Here is a 16,448-nt window from a genome sequence, read left to right on the forward strand (position 1 = left end):
TCCAAATGCAGTATTTCTTCTCATCCCTCTATATTACAGGAGGAAATCTAACAGTATGTTCTCACACAATGAGACTAAGTGGGTTTCTCGTTCCCACAAAAGAAGCTGAAGAGCTCTTTACTCTTGGGCTGCCTTCTTAAAATGGCCTTCTGAGCAAACGATGCACTATCTTTTCAATACGCTGGTCACATGGTCTCCGCTTCAGGGCTTTTTCCCTTAATTCTGCAAATATTTCAACTTTTGGAACATGCGGTCTTCGAAATCTGTTGCTAATTCACAGCCACTTTCCAAAACCTGTGAGGTTTGTTAAATCTCTTCTCTTAAAGTGGCAATCCCACACAAATAATATGAACTGAAAAATGGAAGAATGTCACAGCAGGGATAGGGAGACACTTAAAGAGAATTGTTCCAGTGGCAAGTGGCATCAGCTGGCTCTTCATCCTGGGTGATACCATTTTATTCGAACACACCTTTATTGAAATTTTATTCAAACTGCTGCTGCAGGTGGGGCACAACTGGGGTACTCTGCTGGCTGAGTGCTTACTCCCATCTTTGTGTATCACATCTGAGAACATTTATTTTTACACTGTTCAACTTTTATTTACATTTTTATGTAATCTTATTTCATTCTATCTCTCTATTTGTTTAATCTGTTTGTTTGTTTATTTATTCATTTCCTCAATTTTGTTTTTTTTCCCGCAGTTGCTCAGGACTGTTGGTTGCTTGAATTTAGGATAATGGGGATTTTAATGTATTAAGGCTGAGCACAAAGACCAGTCATTCTCAATATTTTGCTGCCAGCATCATGAAACAAAAGAACAACCTAACTGAGAAGGTCCATCATCAATATTCCTTTTATTCTCTCCAACCCTCCTCCTTCATTGCAACTTAATCATGTTTGATTTTTCATTTTTCTAGTTCCAATGGAAGGTCTAGATTGACCTAAAATCATGACTCATTTTCTCTGTTCACCAATATTATTTGACCTGTTAGTATTTCTAGCCTTCTCTGGTCTTTTTGATTGAGAAAGTGTAATAACTTTGCGATCATCAAAAATTGATTCATTCAGAACAGGTATTAATCTTAATGTCTTGCAAACTGAATTTCTCCAAGACTATCATTAATCATATTTCAAGAAAAGATTTTGTGATTTCTTTGTTAAAGCTACTCTTCGTAAAACTATGTCTCCATCAAAATATCAAACAATGACTGAATGGCCCTAAGGCTTAAAGAGATATTCTGAAAATCTCAACCCATGTTGAGTTACCTCATGTGCAGTAATCTTAAATAACACAAGAAAACAATGGATAACTATCAGGTAAAGCAACTCATGACATTTTTAACGTGCTTTTGTACAAGACAAAAGTTCTTCAGCTGATTTACAAAAAAAACCTTCTGAAATATAGTTTCAGATTTGTTTTCATTTATTTCAAGATATGATGTTCTGTTCCTCAAATTTTAAACTTTCTAGTTATCTCCCAAAATCCAAACAGAAGGTAAAGAGTGAACAGAAGAGATTTGAAAACTTAATGAGGGCAACACCATGATGCAGCAGGTAGTACTGCTTCCTCACAGCTCCAGCAACCCCAGTTCATTTCTGATCTTGAATTTTCTCTGTGTGCTTTGCATATTTCCCTGTGATTACATCTCTCTGGCACTCTAGTTTCCTCCCACCTCACAAAGACATGCTGATTGGTGTGTTAATTGACTATTATAAATTACCATTGGTGTAGAGGGCTCGCAGGAAGATCCACTGACACTGGTGGGTGTGGGGGACTTCAAGGGCCCAAGAGGGCAATAGGTTACTGGGAAGAAGATTTGACTGAGGGCCGACAAAGAATTGAAGGACTGCATAGCCTCATTTTATTTCACTGTGCAATAAGAATCATTGACAGAAATTTATGTTTTCTCATGCACTTTGGTTGTTGATTCGTGTGTGCTTGAACCTTCTGATTTCTCTGACATGAGCAAGTTTTATTCTTAGTTAAGTAATATCTTGTGGCGGCGCACACCCTCAAGGCGAACCGGCCCCGCGAATAACGCCACGTGGCGGAGCAGCCTTGGGAAGATGGCGCTGTCAGGGTTTTCTCCCTGCCTCAAGTCTTCTGCCCAGCATGCACCTGGGGCAGCGATTATGATGTCACAATGCACCAGGTGACTGAGCTCACGCTGCCCTTAAAATGGCGCACGCTGAATTTGAATAAAAACAGTCATTAACGATCTCTGGTGTGATGACTGTGTTTTTCTCCAGCTGCTCCAAGTGCCACAGTGGTCACCCCGACAGGCCCAGACGTCTATCTGGACCCAGTTAACGATGGACGCAGCCGAGGTAAGTGCTGTAGCTCTCAAGCTTCCCCCTTTCTGGCCCCATCGCCCATGAATGTGGTTTGGGCAGGTGGAGGCACAATTTCACCTGCGTAACATCTCAGCTGATGCCACGAAATTCTACCACGTTGTGGGCGAGCTGGATCAGGAGACGGCGTTGAGGGTCGACGACCTCATCCTTCGACCACCAGCATTGGGCAAGTATACCGCCCTCAAAAACCTGCTTCTGGGGAAATTTAGCTTTACTTTCCAGCAGCGTGCTTCCAGGCTCTTACACCTGGACGGGTTGGGGGACCACAGCCCTTCAGCCCTCATGGATGAGATGCTGGCTCTGGTGGAGGATCATGAGCCGTGTTTCCTCTTCCGCCAGATTTTTCTGGAACAAATATCAGAAGATATCCGGGTACATCTGTCGGAAGAAGATTTCACTGAGCCCCCCTAAGGCTGCAGCATGGGCAGATGCCCTCCGGTGCACAAAGCAGGTAAACAAGGCAGCCCTCAGCAGGCTTCCAAGCCAGGGCCTGGTCAACCACAGGATGTCCCCAAGCACAAGTCAGAGGAAATCCAGTCAACATGGTGCGTTTACCACCAGCACTGGGGAGCGCAAGCCAGCGAGTGCCACTAACCCTGCATTCGGCCAGGCCAATCACCATTGAACAGCCTCCTTTACATCACAGACAGATCCTCGGGCCCCCGGTTCCTGGTGGACACAGGGGCCGAGCTGAGCGCCCTCCCCCCGACAGCGCTGGAGACTTGTACCCGGGCCCCCGGACCAACCTTGGGAGCTGCTAACAGCTCCGCAATCAAGACCTATGGCACCCGTAGGGTGCAGATACAGATTGGGGAAGAAAAGTTTACAAGGAAGTTTGTGCTGGCCTCGGTGGGCACCATGCTGTTGGGGGCCAACTTCCTGAGGTCTCACAGCCTTTTGGGTGGACGTGAGGGGCAGGAGACGGCTCAACGCCCGCACTTTTCATTCAGTGAAACTGGGCACGGCAGACGGCGACAGATGAAGAATTTCAACAGCAGCCGCTACCAGGGATGAGTATGCCGAAATCCTGAGTGAGTTTCCCGTCATCCTGGAGCCACGTTTCGACGTTGCCTTCCCCCGACACAGAATCTTCCACCACATAAGGCCTCCCATTGCACGCCATAGCTAAATGGCTGCCACTGGAGAAACTGAAGGAGACGAAGAAGGAATTCTCCAGGCTCCAGGAGTTGGGCATCGTCCAGCGGTTGGACAGTGCCTGGGTGGTACCCCTGCACATGGTCCCAAATTCATCTGGTGATTGAAAGCCCTGAAGAGACTACAGGCAGTTGAATGACACCACAACTCCAGACAGGTCCCCGGTCCCCCATATCCAGGACTTCGCGGTCATTCTCCATGGCACATGGCTCTTTTCTAAAGTCGATCTGGTGCGGGGATACCACCAAATCCTGGTTCACCCTGACGGCTTATTCGAGTCCCTCCGGATGCCACTTGGGTTGAGGAACGCGGCCCAGACTTTCCAGCGCTTCATGGACGCAGTGGGTAGGGATTTGGTCTTTGTTTTTATCTACCTAGATGACATCCTGGTAGCCAGCCACAGCTGCGAAGAGCACAAGGCCCATCTCCGTACCCTGTTCGCCCGTCTGGCAGAGTTCTGCCTCACGGTCACAAGGCCAAATGAACATCATCTCAGCGTCTGGGGCAGCTCCGGCACTGGAGAAAGTGGCAGCCGTCCAGCATTTCCCCAAACCCTCCACCCTCAAAGACCTACAAGAATTTGTGGTGATGGTAAATTTTTACAATAGATTCATCCCCATTTGCCCTCTATTCGCGCTGATCACAGCAAAAGAGAAGACCCTGGCCTGGTCGGAGGAAGTGGATGAGGTCTTCGCTGTGATGAAACAGGCCCTCACCAAGGAGATGCTACTGGTACACCCGTGCCCGGAAGCACACATGGCGCTCTTTATCGATGCTTCTGCTACGGCAGTCAGGGGAGTACTGGAACAATGGCTGGATGGGCAATGGTGCCCACTGGCCTTCTTCAGTAAACACTTGTGGCCACTGTAACTTAAATTCAGTGCTTTCGAACTGGAGCTCCTGGCGCTGTACCTGGCCATCCGCCACTTTCGTTATTTTTTGGAGGGCAGAACTTTTACTGTTTTTACTGATCACAAGCCAATCACTGGCTATGGCCAAGGACCTGTGGTCGGCCAGGCAGCAGCACCACCTTTCCTATGAGTCAGAATCCACCACGGACATCTGGCACAGGGTGGGCAAGGACAATGTGGTCATGGATGAGATCTCCCACCCAGCCATCAACACATTAGCTCCCGACCTAGAGTACGTGCAACTAGCGCAGGCCCAGCAGCACGAAGCCGAAACTCAAGCTTTCTTGACCGGGATCTTGGGTCTGCACCTCGAGGATATCTGGCTTCCTGATTCCGCCCAGCCGCTGCTCTGCAACACCTCGACTGGTTCACTGCACCTAATAGTTCCACAGGAGTGGAGGGCAAGGGTCATCAGGTCTATCCACTATCTCGCCCACCCCTCAGTAAAGGCAACCGTGAGGATGGTGGCACAATGATTCGTCTGGTATGGACTCAAGAAAGAGGTGGGGGCACTAGGCCGCAACTGCATCAGGTGCCAGGTGTCTAAAATTCACAGGCATACGCAGGCCCCTGTTCAACATTTCGACTCGGTAACGCCGAGGATACAGCATATCCACGTGGATGTCGTAGGCCCCTTGCGGAGTCGCGCTACCTGTTTACTATAGTGGACAGAGCAACGAGATGGCTGAAGCCATTCCGGTCTGTGAGGCATCAGTGGAGACGTGTGCCAGAGCCCTGGTCAGCCAGTGGATCACTCGTTTCGGCGTTACGGTGCACATCACAAGCGACAGAGGCGTTCTGTTTACCTCCACACTGTGGACTCAGCTGGCGAGGCTTTTGGGGGGTAATACTTCACCACACCATGGACTACCACCCAGTCTAATGGGTTGGTAGAGAGGTTCCACTGACACTTGAAGTCCGCTCTGATGGCTAGACTTTCTGGCCCGGACTGGGTAGATGAGTTGCCCTGGGTCCTATGCCTGATCAGAACCGTGCCCAAGGAGGACCTGCAAGCCTCATCGGCAGAAATGGTTTACGGCGCGCCACTCTCCCTGCCAGGCAAGCTTTTCAGCCCGGTGGCCAATGTGACGCACAAGGAAGGTGAGCGGCTTGCTGACCTCCACAAAAGACTGGCTCATCTAACCCTCCCCACCACCCCATCACACCACGGCACCCGACCATCCCACCGACTCAAAAAACTGGATGTGGCACAGTTTGTATTTGTCCGGAGAGGACCATGGAGGGTCCCATTGCAGCACCCATTCAAAGGGCCGTATAAGGTTCTCCGGCGGTCAGGTAGGACTTTCACCTTGGATGTGGGGGGGAAAAAGAAGAACTTTTCACTGTGGACTGCTTAAAAGCCGCTCATTTGGACTTATCCCAGCTGGTGCAGATGGCCGTGCCCAAGCACCAGGGCCGGCCGCCAAAACGACAGGACGCGTAGCCAGTTCTGGGGGGGGGGGTTGTGTGGCGGCGCACGTCCTCATGGCAAACCGACCCCACGTGTAACGCCATTTGGTGGGGGAGCCATGGGAAGATGGCGCTGTCAGGGTTTTCTCTCTGCCTCAAGACTCCTGCCCAGCGTGCACCTGGTGCAGCAATTATTATGTCACAATGCACGAGAATATGACCTCATACTGCCCTTAAAAGGCCGCACGCTGAATTTGAATAAAAATTATCATTAACTATTTTGGGTGTGGTGAATGTGTTTTTTCCCACTGCTCCAAGTGCCACAATCTCCCAATTTAATTAATATCTCGCAATTTAGTTAATAATTATGAATCACACAATATCAAGTAAAAGGCAAAGCTGTGAATTCAAATGAAATTGCTTGACCTTAAATAGGTTAACAGTTTTGTGAAAAAAATCAGTGAATCAACAAATATGCACTTGTTTCTGTGATCTTCAGACCATCATGTCCCAGGTTTATATCTGTCTTTTAACAACCTTCCACATGTCAGCTCAGAAATAGCTACCTTTAACACTCCAGTGAAATCAATGAAATGTGATGTTTTACCTCTCTCTGTTAATGCTGCCTGACTTATTGAGTATTTCTGATGGTGCCTTGTCCTATTTTAGATAACCAGCTTCTGCATCACCCTGCTTTTGTGATGTACATGTTTTCCATGTTTCTAAATTCTGAAGTTGGGTGGAGAAAGGGCAGGGACCTTTGCTCTCTCTTACGATGAGTGTTTGAGTGTCAAATGACTTCTGGTGTGCGTGTGTGTGTATGTGAACATGTGTGTGTGTTTATGTCACCGTTGAGAGAGAACATAGTTGAGGTTTGCTTCTTGAACCTCCCAACATCATCAAAGCTGATATGTTAAAAATTTCCACTTGACAAGTTATTAAAAATCCAAGAAAACTGTCAGCACCCATATAATCTCCTTGGAGCCATTTTATAATGCCAACCAGATGTGTCATTCATCTATTTAAATTGCTATTGGGTGAGTGAGAGCCATGTCATAAAATAAGACATAGAATTATTAAACAAATAAAGCAGAATGAGTCCTTGGATCCATCACAGTCACTAACAGAATTACATATAAACTACATTTCTGGAATAAAATGGAAAATGTTGAAAATACTCAGCAGGTCAAACAGATTAATCAGAGAAGTGATCTCTCATCTGTTTCTCTCTCCATGGGTGCTGTCTGGCCTGTTGATTATTTCCAGTAGTTCCCATTTCACTGGTACTGTCAAAATGATAAATTGGCAAATTTCACATGAATATTGAGGTACTTTGATGTGCAATAATATTTAATATTGACTAATTATATATGGCTTACCAGGCCATTCATTGGATTATTTCATTTAAAAGACATTGAAACTTATTATTTTATGTTTCCACAGTGCTAAAGCACTATCCTAGGACGAGAACATTACTGCAAAAGCAATTTTACTCTAAAGACTGTTAATCTATGATCCATTCTATTTCTTTGATTCAGGAAAGTTTGTTGCAAGAGGTTTAGAAAATATTCGACAATAATGAAATTTCTAAAAATGTTTTCTGGATTGTATTACAAGACAGTGACATATTTCAAGATGGAGATGAAGGTGATAAACTTGCTACCATTTGTTCTTGTGATTGGTGGTGCTCTTACTGCTTGCTATCTCATAACAATCTTCAGGCTCTCTGTTGTCTTACATGTTAAAATATGGAACCTCGAGCTACAATATGTAAAACTAGTACATAGCCACAACCTGCTCAATAAAACTGTAATGCAACCATACACTAACATAACAGAGGCCTTTAAGTTGAAATTGAGGTGGATACTTGCAACATCATTATTGACCTAAGCATGAAATAATGGGATATTCTTATAACCAGTTAGTCATTTTACTCCCCTGTATGGGCATATCTATGGTATGGCAGGTGGGCTACAGAACCGGGGTGCCACTGTCCTCGCTTTATCCACCCATTATCCGAGTCCCTAGTCTAATACTGGCTGCTTCAGGGCCATTCCAGCATGCAAGGGACACCTAGCGGCGGCTCAATGGCTCTAGCTCTGCCCGTGCCAGCGCCAGCTAGGGAAAGGCAGAGTGGTTCCAGCTGCATGGGGGATTATGGGTAGGAAAGATAGCCATTTTGCCCCTTGATCCTGCATAGAGCCACTGGCACTGATGAACGGCTCTGCAGGCTGAAATAGCCCAATGAGGTGCCGGAGGCTGGGCTATCAACGGGAAGCTGGTGAGGCTATCACAGCCTGCCATGGCAGCACAATGACAGCCACAGCCACTCCTCCGCCTGGCCACACAATGACAGCCCTGCCATCAACCCACCCCGGCAGCGGAATGACAGTCCCAGTGACCCGCTTCCCCAGCCACGCGATGACAGTCTCGCTGACTGCCCGCCCCAGCTGCGTTGTAGCAGCCCTGCTGAAAGCCCACCCTGGCCACCGACAGATATTTTCCACGTAATACCTTGCCAATCTCCCTGCAGCCTTCCCCGCGTCCCACTCCCAAAACAAACTGGATTGTGAGCTCCCAGTGATCAGGAGGAGGGAAGGGGTAAAGACAGATTGGCGTCTTGCAACCTATATCTATACCTTGTGTTTGTGGTGGTGGTGAGGGGCATTTAAAATGAAAACTATTCTGGGAGGCAGTGGCACGGTTAGTGTGTGGTGTCTTTTTGTGCATTTTTTTTAACAGGAGAGCGCCGATGTCAGTGGCAGCCCAAGGGCGCCACTTGACCTTTATACGCCACTGCTCCCCTGCCATAAAATCCTCTTAGGCTTCCTTGTCACATCCGTTCCATTGGACATTTGAATGCTACTATTCAAACTCATGACAAGTTTTATTGAAATCATAAGAACATAAGAAATAGGAGCAGGAGTTGGCCATTCGGCCCATAGAGCCTGCTCTGCCATTCACTAAGATCATGGCTGATCTGATCATTGACTCAACTCCACCTACCTGCCTTTTCCCCATATCCCTTAATTCCTTTTTTATGTAAAAATCTATCTAACTGAACCTTAAATAAGTTTAATGAAGCAGCCTCAACTGCTTCTCTGGGTAGAGAATTCCGCAGATTCACTACTCTCTGGGAAAAACACTTTTTCCTTATCTCTGTCTTAAATCTACTCCCCTGAATCTTGAGGCTGTGTCCCTTAGTTCTGGTCTCACCTACCAAGGAAAACAATTTTCCTGCCTCTATCTTATCTATCCCTTTCATAATTTTACATGTTTCTATAAGATCTCCTCTCATTCTTCTGAATTCGAGTGAGTATAATCCCAGGTGATTTAGTTTCTCTTTGTAGTTTGACCCCCTCATCTCCGGGATCATCCTGGTGAACCTCTCTGGACTGCCTCCAAGGCCATTACTTCCTTCCTCAAGTATGAAGACTAGAACTGCACAATGTACTCCAGGTGTGGCCTCACCAATACCTTGTATCTTTGCAGCATGACCTCCCTGCTCTTGAATTCAATTCCTCTTGTGATGAAGGCAACATTCCATTTGCCTTCTTAATCACCTGTTGTACCTGCAACCCAACTTTTTTGTGATTTGCACAAGCAATCCCAAGTCCTTCTGCACTACAGCATGCTGCAGTTTTCACCATTTAAATAATAATCTATTTTTCTTACCAAAATGGATGACTAATGTTGAACTCCATCTGCTAGACCTTTGCCCACTCATCTAACTTAACTATATCCTTCTGCAGCCTCTCCACAATTTGCTTTTCCACTCAATTTAGTATCATCTGCAAACTTGGCTACACTACACTCTGTCCCCTCTTCCAGATCATCTGCAGGACCAGCATCAACCCCTGCGGCATCCCAATCAGAAAAACACCCATTTATCCCGACTCTCAGCCTTCTGTCAGTTAACCAATCTATGCCAATATACTTCCCCTGACTCCATTCATCTGTATCTTATTGATAAGTCTCTTGTGCCCCACCTTATCAAACGCCTTCTGGAAATCCAAATATAAAACATCAACCTGTCCCCTTCTATCAATTGCACCCAATTTATATCCTAAAAGAACTCTAGAAAGTTTGTCAAACAAGACCTGCTAACTGGCCAATAGTTACCTGTCTTCTGCCTACATCCCTTTTTAAAAAGTGGCGCGACATTTCAATCTACTGAGTCCTCCCCAGAATCCACAGAATTTTGGTAAATAACTACAAATGCATCAACTATAACTCCCGCCATTTCCTTCAGCCCCTGGGATGCATCCCATCAAGACCAGGGGATTTGTCCACCTTCAGTCCCACTAGTTTGTTCATCACTATCTCTTTTGTAACAATTATTTTATCGAGGCCCTCACCTCCCTTCGCATCCCTATCACCAATCTTTGGCATGCAGGGCATGTCTTCTACCATAAAGACTGACACAAAATATCTATTCAATGCCTTAACCATTTTCTCATTACTCAATATCAATTTTCCTTTCTTATCTTCCAAAGGACCTATGTTGACTCAAGCCACCCTCTTCCATTTTATATATTTTTAACATTTGTTGCTATCTGTTTTTAAACTTTGTGCTAATTTACTTCAAAATCCTTCTTCCATTTCCTTATTTATTGTTCAGTTCTCCTTTGTTGCCTTTTAAAGTTTTCCCAATCCTTCAGTTTCCCACTACTTTGGCGACTTTGTACACGAGCTTTTAATTTTATACTTTCCTTTATTTCCTTAGTTAACCAAGACTGACTCTTCCCTCACTACTGCCCTTATTTTTAACAGGAATATATTTTTTGTGGAGAACTGTGAAAAATCTCTTGGATAGTCTTCCACTGTTCCTCACTGTTCTACCAACTAGCCTGTGCTCCCAGTCCACGCTGAACAATTCCTCCCTTATGCCATTGAGTTCTCCCCTGTTCAAGCTGCATTTAGATCTAACCATTGCACCCTCCATCTGTAGGAGAAATTCAATCATACCATGATCTTTTTTTTCCATTACAGTCCAATGTTAAACTAAATGATCTATTTGTCTTTGCAAGAACAACCAATGCTTTCATTATAGTAGCCAAATAAAGTATGAGGTGACAAAATACTTGAGAGGATGTTTAGCTAGAGAAAGATGTAAAAACAGTGTTTTGGAGGGAGGAACTACCAGCTGATGGCCTTCTCAGCTGAATCCATGTTGTCATAGTGAGGGGAAAATGGAACGGTGGTGAAAGACGAATAACCAGCTTCTGGCCGACAAATACATCTCAAGCTTTTACATTTAGGCACTAAATTCATTCCAACACGTTCACTCTGCAAGTTTTCTCATATTTTACCAAATAGTAAATTTCGCCTGGACCAGATCTTGTTTTTTTATTTGTGTAGAAAATATTTGTAAGATGTTAATGAGCTCTGTGCCAGATATGAGATGTTGCACAGATCAATTTCTATGTTAGAAAATTGTAGGGATGGTGGTCATAATTTTCCATCCACAATGAGGTAATACAAAGTAAACAATTGTGACTTTCGGTTAGTTGCTTTCTTAATGCATGGTTTTGCCAGACAATAAGAAAATCCAATCCAGTATGCACATCTGCAACTTTGAGACCAATTTTTATAATCTGGTACCTTGGACCTCTTTACCAAAATGTCCTATGGTGTATTTCTCTTGTAGGAGTTTTCTGTACAAATTAATTTTCTGTAAATGCTTAATCATTCAATTATTTAAGTCAAGTACTGTGCCAAAATTTTATTCAGTAATGCCTTTGAATACAAATAAATATAATCGTCAAATAACTGTTGAATTATGCTCTAACCGTTTTAGCAAGTCAACAGGTCATCCAAATTCAAAACAATATAATTTATGATTTTGTGTAGTCTTGTTTTCTTATTAAGTTATACAGTGTATTACCTAGGCCAAATTACAGTATTTTGTTTACTGTGAGGTAATGGCAGAAAGCCTGTTAGCAATCAGAGTTTGAACTTTGTCCCTGCAGATATGAATCTTGAATTAGCCAATACACAGTTTTTATCTGCTGTGGCAAATATTTTTTTCTTAAACAGCGAGTCTTAAATGTGTATGCCATATGCAATTTAGTGGTCTGTGCACTTTCTTTCAAAATGTCAACAGTCTTGAAACCACTTAGAGGATTATTGAACAATTTATGCATCAATGCTGAACCATCCCTTGGATGGATCAATACCAGTCTTTATTTTATAGCAACAATAAGTCTAGATGTGATTGATACTGGATTACTTACTAGTTTCCAAGGAACAACACTTTTCATTTTTACATCTCTCAATAGAAACTTTGTACATTGGATCGCAAATCATGTAATTAACGTCTCAGCAATTCATCCAAATGATTGGACCATTGAGAGGTGCATTGAGTTCTGATCCTGATGGTCAAAATCTTCTGTCAGTAGGAGTATATTGAAATTGAAAGTCAATCCTGAGACATCAAAGCCAAAATGATAATACTTTGCCAGACAGAGTAGTCTATCTCGGTGATCACATTAATCCTGTGTGGTGTATTGCAGCATTAATCCTGTGTAATTTATTGCAGCATTAATCCTGTGTGGTGTACTGCAGCATTAATCCTGTGTGGTGTACTGCAGCATTAATCCTGTGTGATGTACTGCAGCATTAATCATGTGTGATGTACTGCAGCATTAATCCTGTGTGGTGTACTGCAGCATTAATCCTATGTGATGTACTGCAGCATTAATCCTGTGTGATGTACTGCAGCATTAATCCTGTGTGGTGTAGTGCAGCATTAATCCTGTGTGATGTACTGCAGCATTAATCCTGTGTGATGTACTGCAGCATTAATCCAGTGTGGTGTACTGCAGCATTAATCCTGTGTGATGTACTGCAGCATTAAAAGTCCTTTCAACAGATCTGTCCCCATCCACCCCCCCCCCCCCTTTCCAGACTCATGACTCAAACACAAAAAATGGAAAATCAATTGTAAGCATAAACTAGTGAAATTCCCACAGAATTACAGAAAAATCAAATTCCGCACTACCTCAGGCTGCTCACAGAACACTCTTCTCACAGTATTAGGTACAATGTCAGTAAAATTAAACATAAACATTGCAGACCTTGCAGAGGCTAGCTACGGCACTCATACCCATCCTGAACATAGCACCACAGTCTTCTGAAATGTCAGAGATCTCATCTTATCAGGAAATCTCCCCTTCAACAGGTCCAAATATATGACAAAATGGCGGCACTGCGGAGGGTGAGGGAGCAGAGATGCAGCACTCCTGCTGGTTCGAGCCACCCAGTTAACTGCCATTGGCTCTGCAATGGTTTTAGTTGAAATCCCCACTCATCACTCTCCAATCTGTCCACTTTACCCTCCCTCCACTCTACCTGCTTCCATCTAGCTTCTTTATTTTACTTCCACCTATCACCCACCATCTTCAATCTCACATCTCCAACCACATCCTCCCTCCATCGCACCTGCCTTTTTCTGTTCATCATCCCTCACCACTCCTCTGTCCCCCTATCACCCACTGGTTTTTTTCATTCTCCTGTTCTCTTTATGCCGATTATCTTCCCTCTCCACTCTCAGTCCTAATGCAGGGTCTCAACTCAAAACATCAACAATTTTTTCCCCTCACAGATGCTGCTTGTTCCTCCTTTTTTATTTACTTTCCACATATTCCTCATGTCATACAATACTTATTTGATTTCATGCTAAAATCATTTTTTAAACTAAATGGTTTAAATTTGGTGCAGTTGATCACCACCCTCTATTTATTAGCATAACCTTTGGTCAAATGAGGAGATGGATATCTTAAAATCCAAGCTTCAAAGTTCAGGCTAGAAGTGATCCTGATGTGCTTCTAAGACCTGGACGACTTACAACTGCCACCTCCAAGCAAAGCAATGGAAAAATAACACCAATACTATCTTTGTAAAGTACTTCGTTCATTAGAAGATTTTTCAGTTTTTTTAATCTACTAAAATCTTTGCAGTGGGAACATAAAACTCCTGAACCTTAAGTTCCACTGAATAATTTAAAGATAGCAATAACCTATTTATAAGCAGGTTTAAACAGTGGACACAGACATACCATGCAGTAATAATTGTGAGGCTTTGGCCAGTTACAATTGTGATCTGATACTTGGGGTTGGAAAATATTTGGCTCTTTTTTGATTCTTCATTGACTTTTCAATTTTCTTGGTATTTCCTCACTGTTGCACACTATCCTGGAAATTTCTAAAAAAAAACATAATTGTGGCAATTGAAAGAAATGACCTGCAAGCATCTTTGGGTGGAGTCAATAAAAGTTGTCTTACCAGTACTGCTCACAACCAGTCATCTTATCAGAACTCATACAAACTAATCACTATAAAAGGATAGAATGTTTCTTTATGATCACAAAGGTTAATTTTTTTCTTAAATTCTACATAATGAATGTAAAATTGAGTGATCCTGTTGTACAAAATGAGTATCTGCAAATATGGATCCATGGTACATTCCACCTTTCTTCTTCCTTTTACTGGAAAATAAAAATCAGCTATGTTGTTAAATGAGCAAGCAGCTTGATCCCTTTAGTGGGCTTTGTGTTTTCACACAGAAGATTTCACATGGTGAATTCTTCAGCAGTTAAATCTATAAATTGCAACTTCATGATTAAAAGCTCTATGAAATTTGGATTTCAAGTATTTGCTGAATAATTCCTAAATGATGGCATCTGAGTTCAGTACTGGTCAACTTCTTTGTAAGGAGCACAATTAATAGCTTTTGCAAAGTTAGAAGTTAAAGGTTTATTAGTATCCTTTTTAATCTGAAGGGACTGATTTCTTAGTGGTCTGAATTAAATCTTTCCAATTTAGATAATTGTTTACCATGGCATGAAGTCGCATTTAGAATGAATTTGCTGCCAATGAACTTCATTAGTGTAAAAGTTGTGTGGTTGAAAGGCTAAGGGATTCAAATCGTGAAGCAAAATAACATCAAAGAAACTATAACCTTTTTGCCACAATGCAAAATTGCTTCATTTCCAGAAAGAGTCCTATTATAATTTCTTTAAGCAAAATCATCTTTTAAAACTACTTTGTTTTCCAATGCATCACTTCTTTGTAAATGTAAATCAACACAGCAATCATTTTCCCTGATACACTGACAACTCTTTATTTTGTCTTTTTTGCAGATTTCAGTTTCCACCAGCTGGGCTTTCCTCTGACATTGAGGTCCCACAGGAAATGCAGGCGCATTTTTCATCTCCCCTGTTTGACAGAACTTTTAGTGTGATTTCAAACTGTTTTAAAAATATGCCTCCAGAGGTGACCTCAGATGATGTTATTATGTCTTGTACAGGCTCAGTGGTTCTGAACATTAACTTATGCTCTCGATGGAATGACAACAATAGAAAGAGAAAGGGTAGCAGTCCAAACCAACCAAGGCAGGGTTCATGAGGGCATTGGACAAGTTACCAATGACATTATTAGAAACAGATGCATTAGACACTCTTATGGGAAGTTGAATGTCTTGGTGAGATGATATGCCCCTGTCTGGGAGAGATGATACTATCGTACAGACAGAACAATATTTCACTCATGATTGCAACTTGAATGTTTTTAAAAAAAAATCTTCCTGTTCTACACTAAGAAAAATAAATTGGTTGTCTAGGTGATACCTTCAGCTGGCTGATGAGAAATGTAGTGTAATTGTATCTATGAGAAAAGCAATTGTGACTCTTTATTGCCCATCTTGATGTAATTCAGTTTCGACAAATGAAAGGAAAGTTCAATTATACATTTCTGCAAGTTATAATATACAAATATGAATGTTTCAAAAATGATGCAAAGAAGATGGCACTTGTGTAATAGCAAATTTCTCACCTCCAACACCAGGTCTACTGTGAAGTGTTTGACACCATAGTTGTTACAGTTATCCTGGATTAATTAGGGTGCTACTTGTACTTCCTCCAAGCTAGCATATTTACTCCAATTGGACCTTTCCCAATTGGGGAACTTAAGGTTGTCATAAAATTATAAATGCAATAAAATTATCATCTAAGTAATATTTTTGATATTATGGTTGATGGCCAGTGCAGATTTGATGGGCTGCAGGGACTCTTTCTGTGCTGTATCACTATATAAGTCTAAGCATCTGTTTCACATACATTTCGTTTCTCCTGCCCCCTATACCTGGAGAAGGCTCCTTACCCATTAAACAATACACAAATCAATAGTTTCGGGACCGACGTGGGAGAACAGGAGTTTCTACTCAGGATAGCTCTGAGAGTCGGGAACCAGCTTTGGATAGTGTTTTTAAAAAGGGAGCAGAGGACAATTTATGGGTTAAAGTGAATGGTGATTGGTGGGAGTGAGTAATTCTGATTAGATAAGGAACAGTGACAAATAAAAAGACAGAAAACTCGAGCAGAGTGGCCAGTAAGGGAGTGGCTCAGGGTAAGATTGGGACTTAGAAGCTTTAGCTCGCGAGGCTTGGATGAGCTTGTTTCCAGCAAGGTAAGGCCTTTGTATTTAAACTAGGAATAAGATAATGAAGACAGCAGCTTGGGCAATGGAATGCTCTGCTTGCAGCATGTGGGAAATCTGGGAGAGCACAATTGACCCTGATGACTACACCTGCTAAGAGTTGCATCTAGCTGCAGGTTG

The 16,448-nt window shown here is 43.0% G+C and overlaps 1 long non-coding RNA gene across 2 annotated transcripts; it reads left to right on the forward strand.

Annotated features, from left to right (window-relative positions):
• Positions 1–2,158: 2,158 nt before the first annotated feature.
• LOC138736615 (uncharacterized) lies at positions 2,159–15,847 on the forward strand. 2 transcript variants are annotated; one of them, XR_011340442.1, is made up of 3 exons: positions 2,194–2,329; positions 7,371–7,479; positions 14,975–15,847. It is a non-coding gene; the product is annotated as an uncharacterized lncRNA (long non-coding RNA). The 2 variants fall into 2 exon arrangements; XR_011340441.1 differs by lacking the exon at positions 7,371–7,479 and having other exon boundaries at positions 2,159–2,329; positions 14,975–15,465.
• The last annotated feature ends 601 nt before the right edge of the window (positions 15,848–16,448 follow it).

Source organism: Narcine bancroftii, chromosome 6 (genome assembly GCF_036971445.1).
Source record: "Narcine bancroftii isolate sNarBan1 chromosome 6, sNarBan1.hap1, whole genome shotgun sequence".
In the NCBI taxonomy this organism is placed as follows: domain Eukaryota; kingdom Metazoa; phylum Chordata; class Chondrichthyes; order Torpediniformes; family Narcinidae; genus Narcine; species Narcine bancroftii.